General features: G+C 37.9%; 1 pseudogene; it reads right to left on the reverse strand.

Moving 5' to 3' along the window:
- Positions 1-8540: 8540 nt before the first annotated feature.
- On the reverse strand, positions 8541-9682 carry LOC149235333 (UBP1-associated protein 2C-like; annotated as a pseudogene).
- Positions 9683-9929: the final 247 nt, after the last annotated feature.

The following is a 9929-nucleotide window of genomic DNA, read 5'->3' on the forward strand; positions in this document are numbered from 1 at the left end:
GATACCAAGGATTACGGATGTCATATCCCACACATTATACACTTGTACATCCCTATGCCACATGCAATAACATTAATGAAATATTTTCTGAAGTTTGGTGGTTGGTGTGGTCAATTTTGGGACTCTGATTTCTTGATCCATCACACTAGTACTCCCTATTTTATCCTCATAATCATGGAGAAGGAAGTGGAGACATGGAATCTATAAGGTGAACGGTGGAATGTGTGGGAATAAAAATTTACTCAAATTTGGTATTAATATGCCCCTATAATGTGGCTTTTTTCTTTACTCTTGTAGTTTGGATACTTTGGAGGAAAGTTCAAGGTGACCTTATTTTAGTGTTCTAAATCTTTGTTTAGGAAATGATGTTGGATAGTGTCTTTGTTTAGGTTCAATCATGACATCAATGATACACTTCTATATTTACCAGAGTGAGCACCACTCTATTCCTCTTTGGCATGATTCTTAATTGAAATGATTACAATTTTCTCCTTCGAATACAAGTTAATGAATTTTCTCCCTCTTTATTCAACTTTTGTTTGGTCTTTCATTGACCTGCATTCCCTTTTGCTATTGTCTATGGTATTTAGTCTTTAGTCTTATTCTGATTTGAGAACCTATAGGGGAAAGGTGTTTGTTACTATGGATGTGTAGACTCTTTGTCAATAGACTCTATGTTTATTTTTCTTCACCCTTTCTAAGTTGTTGATTAGTTATCTATTTAGGTGTATGAAATTGCTATACACGTTTGTTGTTGGTATTCCATCATGTGGTTGATACCTATATCTTTTCATACAATCATATTTGAGGATAGGAGGTTGAATGTACTTCTCCTAGTCTTCCATTGTCCTTCGTTTCTTACCTATATGCTATTTTTTCTAGTGCTAGGCCTCCACAATACCTATGGTTGTAGGGGTCATTAGGTGGCCCAACCCTCTCGCTCTCTAGGAGTCAAATTTGTTGCTTAGTGTTTAGCTACAATTTACACTATCATCATACCTCCGCAAATCCATAGAGAAATCCATTAAGAAAAATCTGGGTGGAGGGAGGTTTATATCTAATGTAGACATTTAAGAAGAAGTTGGTAGATAGATTACCAATATTGGTAATACTCACACGAGGTAGAACCATTATATGTAAAAAATGCATTCATATTAGAAACTAAAAACTACCATGGAGAAGGCGAATAGTTGAGAATCCAAGCGGATTACTACAAGCGATCAAAATTCATGGTATAGAATGATGGAAACAATGTCTTCGTGTAAAAGATATTGTTAAGATATTTTCAAAGCAATTTGAATGAGCTCAAAAAATGCAATATTGAAAATTTATTGACTTCCTAAGTTGAAGGTAAAAAATAGGTAATAAAATTAGAGAATGAAACATGGCACATGTAGAGGATGACAGATGGCACAGTAGAGACTCACATGGAAAATTGGCATGGCATGATCATAAGGAAACACATGATTGACACTGCTCAATGGAAAGCTACCATGTGGTACCATGAGGACCAACTAGAGGATGCTATGTGGAGTAGCTAGAGGATTTCATGTGGATACCCGACTAGCCTTCTAGAAGGATTATGTGGGAGGGTACACATTTTTTGATTAGAAAAATTTTATAGTTGTCAAATTTCATGTGAATATTTCACTGTTTTTTGCTATCCCCAAAATGATGGGTCATTACTATCTATTAAATTCATGTTGGTTACCATATATTATATAACTAAAAAACCACCAAAAATATCATGTATATCCCCACAATTATGTAATATCCCACAAAATTGTGCAGCCAAGGAGATGAACTCATTGATCTGAACTTAAACATGATGCAACAACTTACAGATATAATCATAAACACAGGCATGCAATAGAAAAAGACTTCATTTCATTAATAGAAAAAAATTGAACTATGCTCACAAACATAATGGAAATAAGATAGATCAGGTGATGGTAGCTTATCTCTAAGAAGAGTTGTGGTGGCTACATGCATCTAAACTATGTTACAGTGAGGCTCAAGGGCCTATTTATTATTGGAAAACATGAGAAAACCCTAAAAAACTAAAACCCTAATCCCAAGAGATGTAACACCAAGAGTGTATGGGCCCTGTTGGGCTTAGCTCGGCAGCCAACTTCTCGGGGTCGTAACTTGATCGTATTATATCAGTTTGGTTCGTACGATACCTTGTTGGAAACGTCTCGCCTAGTAGTACAGGTTTTACCACAGGCCCCTATCTATACCTATAGGCCTACTGTGGACCCAAAAAAACTTCGTTTAGGGGGTTAAAACTACACCGGAAGTTCTTGACCTGAAAAAATACTAAAAATAGAAAATGCTAGAATGAACAAAGAAACAGATGAAACTAACTAGGGGTTTTAGGTGGAATAGGTGAGTGGCCACTAATATCCACCTGGATCATTCCTCCCCCCAGGAGGCAATGGTCCCAATCGCGTGCAGAGCCTCCATGAGGTGAGTAATTTTTTTTTGAACCTAGTCCTTGGTGAACCACTTGTCCTGGTGAAGGAGTTGGCATGCTTTGACAACTAGATACAACAATATCCTCTATTGGAAAGTGTTCTTGATCTGTGTGTCCATGATCTCATCAGTTGTGGCATGTTCCATGCAGTTTGGGTTGAGCTCTGTTGGTGTGAGAAGTTCTGCAATGTCAGATTTGTCCAATAATGGTGGAAAGTATGGTCAAAGGCGATCTACATTGAACATTGGGTGTTGATCAAGGAACAATGGGATGTTGAGCTCGAAGGCACTGTCACTGACGGTCTTGGTGATGGTGTATGGACCATATCGAAGTGGGCAAATCTTGCGGTGGGGTTTAGCAAGGCACTCCTTCTACAAATGTAGACAAACTTTGTCACCCACCTGGAACTTGTGTGACTCTCGATGTTGATTGTGGCGCTGCTTGTACTTAGCATTGGCTCTGTCCAATATATCATGGACATGTTGGTGGATGTCTTGAAGGCGCTCAATGAAGTAGTTAGCCCTTCCAGCTTCTGATTGAACATGAGCTGAATCTACCTGAGTGGCTACAAATGGTATGGCCACATCAATGGGGCATAATGGCTGAAATCCCAGCCCTACTTGAAAGGGGTTGTGGCTTGTTGAGCTTTGGAGAGCTTTGTTGTAGATGTGTTGGAAATAAGGGAGACTTTCATCCCACATGTGTGGATGCTTCCAGTTGTACATGTGCATAATGTGTATGATCATCCTGTTGACAATCTCTCTTTGGCCATCAATTTGGGGATGGAAAGTCATGGACTTAATAAGTTTTTTATCTAGCATCGACTAGAGACTTGACCAAAATAAACTCATGAATCTTCTGTCCCAATTTGAGATAATGGACTGTGGGATACAAAAGTGTACCCACAAGTTCTCAAAGAAGAGCTTAGCAATTGTCTCTACTGTGATACTCTTCTTGTAGGTTGCCATGATGGCCATATTTGAAAATCTGTCGAGGACCATGAAAATAAAATAGTTGCCATTCTTAGTAGAAGGAAGGATCGACATGTAATCAATGGAGACAGATTCCCAAGATCGGATAGGAGTAGGTAGACGAGTATACATGCCTTGCTTCTTGATGGTTGGTTTGGCAATGGTGCAAGAGGTGCAAGATCTAATGTACTTCCCAACATCCTAACAAAGTTTCAGCCAATAAAAATACTTCTGCAATACTGCCATTGTTTTCTTTGCTCTTAAATTTCCAGTGACTTGACTGTAGTGTCACTCCCAAATCATCTTGGCATCCTCACTTGAAGGAACACAGATGTGTCCTAGGTGGCATAACAATGCATCCTGAAGGTGAAAATTTGGATTTTGTTTCCCTTCCAGGAGTGTTTGGTATAAGTTGTCGAATTCTTGATCGCTCTTGTAAAGATGCGGCCACCCCAATATCTCGTCCCCAAAGGAGTTGAGCACAGTGATCAACGCCATGATTGGTGGTCAACAAAGGAAATCAATGATGTTATTGGTGTTGCCCTTCTTATACTTAATGTTAAAATGGAACTGTTGCAGATAGGTGGACCATTTATGATGGCAATAGTTATGCAACTTCCCTTGTGTTTGTATGAACTGTAGAGGTCAGTGGTATGTGTCGATGACCATTTCCTTCCACAAAATGTAATGCTTCCATTGACGGTAGGTTTGCACAATTGAATACATTTATTTTTTGTAAGTGGGGTACTTTCAGACTATGTCTGAAAGTGTCTCACTCTAGTAGGCCACTAGATGCCCATGCTGAGTAAGATACGCACGAATAGCATAGTTAGAGGCATCTGTCTCAATCTCAAATAGTTGTTGCAGGTCTGGTAATGTGAGCACTAGTGTAGAACATAGGCGATTCTTTAACTTGGAGAACACTTTTTTTTTGGGTTTTTGACCAAAAAAACTTTTCTTTCACTTTACCCTTGGTAACTTCACTTAAAGGCCAAGTGATATGAGAGAACCCCAACACGAATATACGGTAGAAATTGGCAAGACCCAAAAAGCTGCAGAGCTCTGTTAGAGTGACTGGGGCTGGCTAATCCTGAATGACTTGTATCTTGGATGGGTCTACACCCTACTCATCAATGATGTATCCCAAATATTGAACTTGGGTCAGGCCAAAGGTGCATTTCTCGAAGTTATAACACAACTTGTGTTGTCATAGGGTTTGAAGGACTTGAGGAATATGGCAGAGGTGCTCTTCCCAACTGTGGTTGAAGTATAATGCCCTACTTAATCTTATCATGCAAATTTTATTAGTGATTACCTGAAAATATTGACTTATAATTATCAATAAATATTGGTACATACCTACATTTGTGAAACTGTAAATTTATTTACTGATATAAATTTTATTATTGTTATTATTCAATTCCCAACTTGTCTTCTCAAATTTAATTTTGGATAAGATATGGTCTCCTTCCATTTATTCCAATTTAAATATCCATATCCCAATGTGTCTTCTCAAAATCTACTTGGGAGAAGATATGGTCTTCTCCAATTAATTTCCAAATTAAATATCCATATCTTATCCCCAAAATGTTTTCTCAAAATCTACTTGGGAGAAGATATGGTATTCTCCAATTAATTTCCAAATTAAATATCCATATATTATCCCCAAAATGTCTTCTCAAAATCTATTTGGGAGAAGACATGGTCTTCTCCAATTAATTTTCAAATTAAATATCCATATCGTATCCTCAAAATGTCTTCTCAAATCTACTTGGGAGAATATATGGTAAGAAAATTCAAGGATACTAAATGAAAGGATGAGGGGGTAGTCATGACATTAATGATAGGTGGTTAATGTGGATGGGAGGAAGAGACATAAAAGGGGAAGGATGATGAGAGGAGGGGGGATCATTGGTCTTGATTTTGTTTTAGAGGATTTTTTTTTGGAAGAGGGATGTGGAGAAAGAGGAGGGAGATCAAACTTGGATATGTAGAGCGTTGGTTGAACTTGGACACACTACATCTGGCTGGATTTGGGCTTAAAGGGTTAGGGAACATGTGGAGGTTCCCTGGGCTAGGAAATACTTCCCAGTTGGCCTGGAGGCAAATCCAGTCGGGTAGTCAAGAGGAGCATCCCAATAGACTTATGAGCTCAGGAGAATCTCAACTAAGCTATTGGAATAAGGATTTCTCCATTCATTGATTACTTATGTAAATGGTTGCAATGAAATTCTTACTTATTTAATTTGTGGTAAATAAATTTTAATGGTATATTATCATCAAATAAATGTTTAGATATAAATAAGTTCTCTCCCATATTATTCTGCTTAAAATTAGATAAATTTAGTTTTTAGCTAGAGGACCCTAGGAAGGAGCCTCACACGTGGTATCAGAGCTAGGTTAAAAATCTAGACCTTGAAGCCAAAGCTCTGCTTGGTTCCGTAATTAGGGAAATTTTTCGAGAACCATGTTTGGCTCATGGATGTAACAATATTGATGTACATTATTTACAATGATAGATACATGCAATCTTGTGAGAATTATGTTGTTTGTCTCATGTATGTGACAATCTTGATGTACATGTATCTGAGTTATGAAGATACAATCTTCATGTACATGTATCTGAATTATGAAAATAGATTCAACGCATTCACAAGTATTCTAATATTTGATTTAGTTGTATCCTGATTAGATGAAAGATAGAAAAACTTAGATGAAATATAGAAAGCCTAACAGTTAGGAAAGCACCATTTTGTAGTGAATAAAGATTGCAGAATGATAATTTAATCTATATTGACTCTTGAGAAGTCACTCAAATTAAAGGCCAACCCTGCCCAGAAAGTCAGTTTTACCATGTTAGTTTCACATAGATGTCTAAGAAAACAGAATTCATGAAAATGCAATCTTGTGACTATAATTCATGGGAATTTAGTCTCAATTAATTTAATAGAAGGAAGGAATAAATAGAAGGAAGAAAACATGAAGGAAGATAATGATCACACGGAAACAACACGGCCATTTCATGAAAATGCAATCTTCGGACAATAATTCATGGGAATTTAGTATCAATTAATTTAGTAAGAGGAGGGAAGAAAACATGAACTGAGATAATAATTACGCGAAAAAAACATTGCCAAGGAGAGACATTTTATCTGTACAAAAATTCTTCTTACATTGAAATTCATATCTTGGAAATTACAAAAACGTATATACATGGAAAAGCACCGTGAACTCAAATCCTCAATCTCTCTATTTCTACAGAGAGAAAAAAAACCACAAGATTGTAGTATTCCCAAATATTCCATGTGAACATGAGAATGGAAACATGCCTCAAGTGACAATCAATTATTGCTGGCAGAAACATTGGTGGAAAATGCACAGCTAAAGTCCTCTTTCTTTGCATAATATCGACATAAAAAAAACAAAATTTTCACATGAAGAACATGCTAACTAAATAATTCCTAGACCATACAATAAGCAACAGTTATTGCTCCAAAGAAGTTTGTCTAAAATATCACAAGAGGAACCAAGATAGCTTCATTGCATGTAACAGATTAGAAATTAGGCTACACTTTCATTTGCAGCCAATCCCCTTCTCAGACCACCGAGCACAACCTGCTTCCAAACCGGCTAACTTAATCACAATGAATTAATCCTTTTTTTCTACATTAATATATACATTTTCTGCCAACCTGCCATTGCAACTAAGGGACAAACTCAGCCCACAAACTCTTCCAATAGCCTTTGTAAACATAGCTCCTTAGATACAACACTTCGACCAACAAGGAGGATCCACTCAAATCTTCAAATGTGACACTCTTAGTCAAGAATACAAGAGAATCTTGACCTATGTTTTCTAGGATGAACTCACCCAACCATAATAGAAGATTCCACCCCCTTCTTAGCAGATTTGACCTCTTTAATAAATGGTAGACGCAACTCTCAAAATATGGCTTGGAAAATAGACCCCATCTCAATAAACTCGAACCACACTCAGCTTGGTAGCTCAACTTGTAATAAATCACTTTTCCTTCAAGTTGACCCCTTGAGTCCAAGCGATGTCGCATATCCAAGTGATTTTTTGGCTTTTCATTAGTAAGTGCAGCCTACAGCTCCACAACAACTACTTTACAAGCTCCACATTTATCATCTATGGTGGAAATGGGGCATAAAATGTAGATGAGAAGCATGAAGATCATCTCCATTGACCTGGATCTACCCATCACTTTGCCCTCTAATATTCTTTTACGTCGCTTGAAGCCCTTGAACAAACTTAACAGATTACATTGATTTTTAAACTATTTGCTGCATAGACATGAATAACATCCTATAGCATTGTAATTCCTCATTAGATTGTAGAATGACTAGTGTGCTAATAAAGGAAGACTACCAATTAAACAACAACAAAATAAAAATAACATTTTAAATCAATCTTCAGTTTGAAAGATCGTATTTTGGACCTAGACTAAGAAAGATAGATTCAGACCTAGAAACTCGCTTGTTTAGTTCATGTTCTAGAACATTAATTATAGTGGAGTATTAAAATCATGAACCTGGTACAATTACATATCCAATAAATATGATTTACAATATTGTAGAAGGAGGCCAATGTTAATTTTTTACCCTTTTACAGTCCAAAATGTAGTTTTTTAGATTTGGTTTACAATTACAATAGGAGGTCTTGGTAACAGTGCACATCCTCATTTGACTTGTGCACATATTTTTTACTGAAGATTGCACAAGGCCTCAAGTGGGAATGCACCAAATGATTCCTCCATCCAAATGATTGCCTTTTTAATTCAGAATGCAGTGGCTGTTATATAATCCATCAAAAAAATTAGAGCCCCGATATGAAATAATAGGAATAACTTAGAAAGTTCCTTGTATAAGGGTAACAAAGTTACGTGTGAGAAATTAGAGGATACACTTGACGTATGAAGCACACACTAAGCAGTGATATTCATGACATACCAATTAAATGATCCTGTCTTCTAGAGTACAAATTGCCCAGATGCAGAGGTTTAATACCTTGCGGTCATCCCATAGTGTATATTACAACTTAAAGTGAACGCTGAAAATAAGTATCAACTGTATCAATTTCGAACAGGTTGGAAAATTTCCTTTTGTGCATCATAAAACCATTTGCACAGGAAGACTGAATGAAATGCAGTAATCCCATGCCCTCCATAACCACCCATCCTTAAAGATGTAGGGACTTGGCTTGACCCACCATGCATACCTCCATGAGAAGAGAGCCCCAGGTTCATAGAAGACAGATTCATGGGATGATTCATGGAACCACTAGGAATCGCACTAGGGTTCGGGTGGCCTCCGAGACCAGATAAAGTATAATTTCCTAACCCAGTATGATTCAAACCCTGATGTGCAACTAGTCGTGTTGGATTCGAACTCTGGTTAACCCTGAGCACTGGATTCACAAATCCATGCCCCATACCACCATACTGCATTCCAATTTTCGAATGTATTACTTTTCTAGGCTGGTTCAAGCCATTGATATTTTATCCATCTAGTTCCCCGGGAATATTAATGCCATGGGGCTTCTGCTTCTACCCTTCATCGGCCAACTTACAGAACATCATATGCCCATCGATAGTCTTCATGGGCTCCTCCAACGCACGCTTGGTTGCATCCATCGACTTGAAAATAAAAAGCACAAAACCCCTCGACCTGCCGAACTACTTATCAAATCCTAATGGCCCCTCTTCGATGTCTCCATACTCAGAAAAAAAAGTGCTCAGCAGGCGATTTACTACCATGTCCGTGGGAACATTCCCAACATAGATTTTCCAAGCAGAGACATCATCTGTCAACTGGGAAGGCTATAAACCAGCAGAGGCCAATGGATTAATGATCTTGCAGTCGTCGATCTTCTTGTTGTGCTCCTTTAGGGCATTAAGAGCACCATCCATGTGCTTGAAAGTAACGAATCTGTAATCCTTACTCTTACTAGTGTTGTTGTCCATAATAATGATGCCTTCCTCCAGCTCCTCAAAATGGGAAAGAGGGCCTTGAGAGACTTTGTATTTGTATCCCAACCAAGGCTAGGGACGAACAACTTTCTCTCCGCAGGATGCTTGTCCATGATGGCATGCACCTACTCCAATACGTCGAGGTACTGCTTTGCTGCTTCCTACAGAATATCCAATAGTTTCTCTCGGATCAAGGGTTCCAACATTTTTTGAGCATCTCCCATGGCTACATCAACCACACCATGTTTAGAGAAATGGTAGCAAGCAAGCAAGAAACACGAACAACATATTCAAATGCGTGTTGTTGGATGCATCTAAAACCCATGCCTTTCAATGGAATTTAGTGGGTGCCAGTGACGCGTGCCAATACACCACACCATCTTCACACAAGTTGCGAAATGTGAGCAAGCCAACATTATGAACACCCTTTGAATCTCCAGGTCCTAAAAAATAGACTTGGATATGACATGGAATCTTTATCACGTGGAAGTA

The sequence above is a fragment of the Pinus tabuliformis genome, chromosome 8 (assembly GCF_031772625.1).
Source record: "Pinus tabuliformis cultivar Carrire ecotype Pingquan chromosome 8, CPIR1, whole genome shotgun sequence".
Taxonomy (NCBI): Eukaryota; Viridiplantae; Streptophyta; class Pinopsida; order Pinales; family Pinaceae; genus Pinus; species Pinus tabuliformis.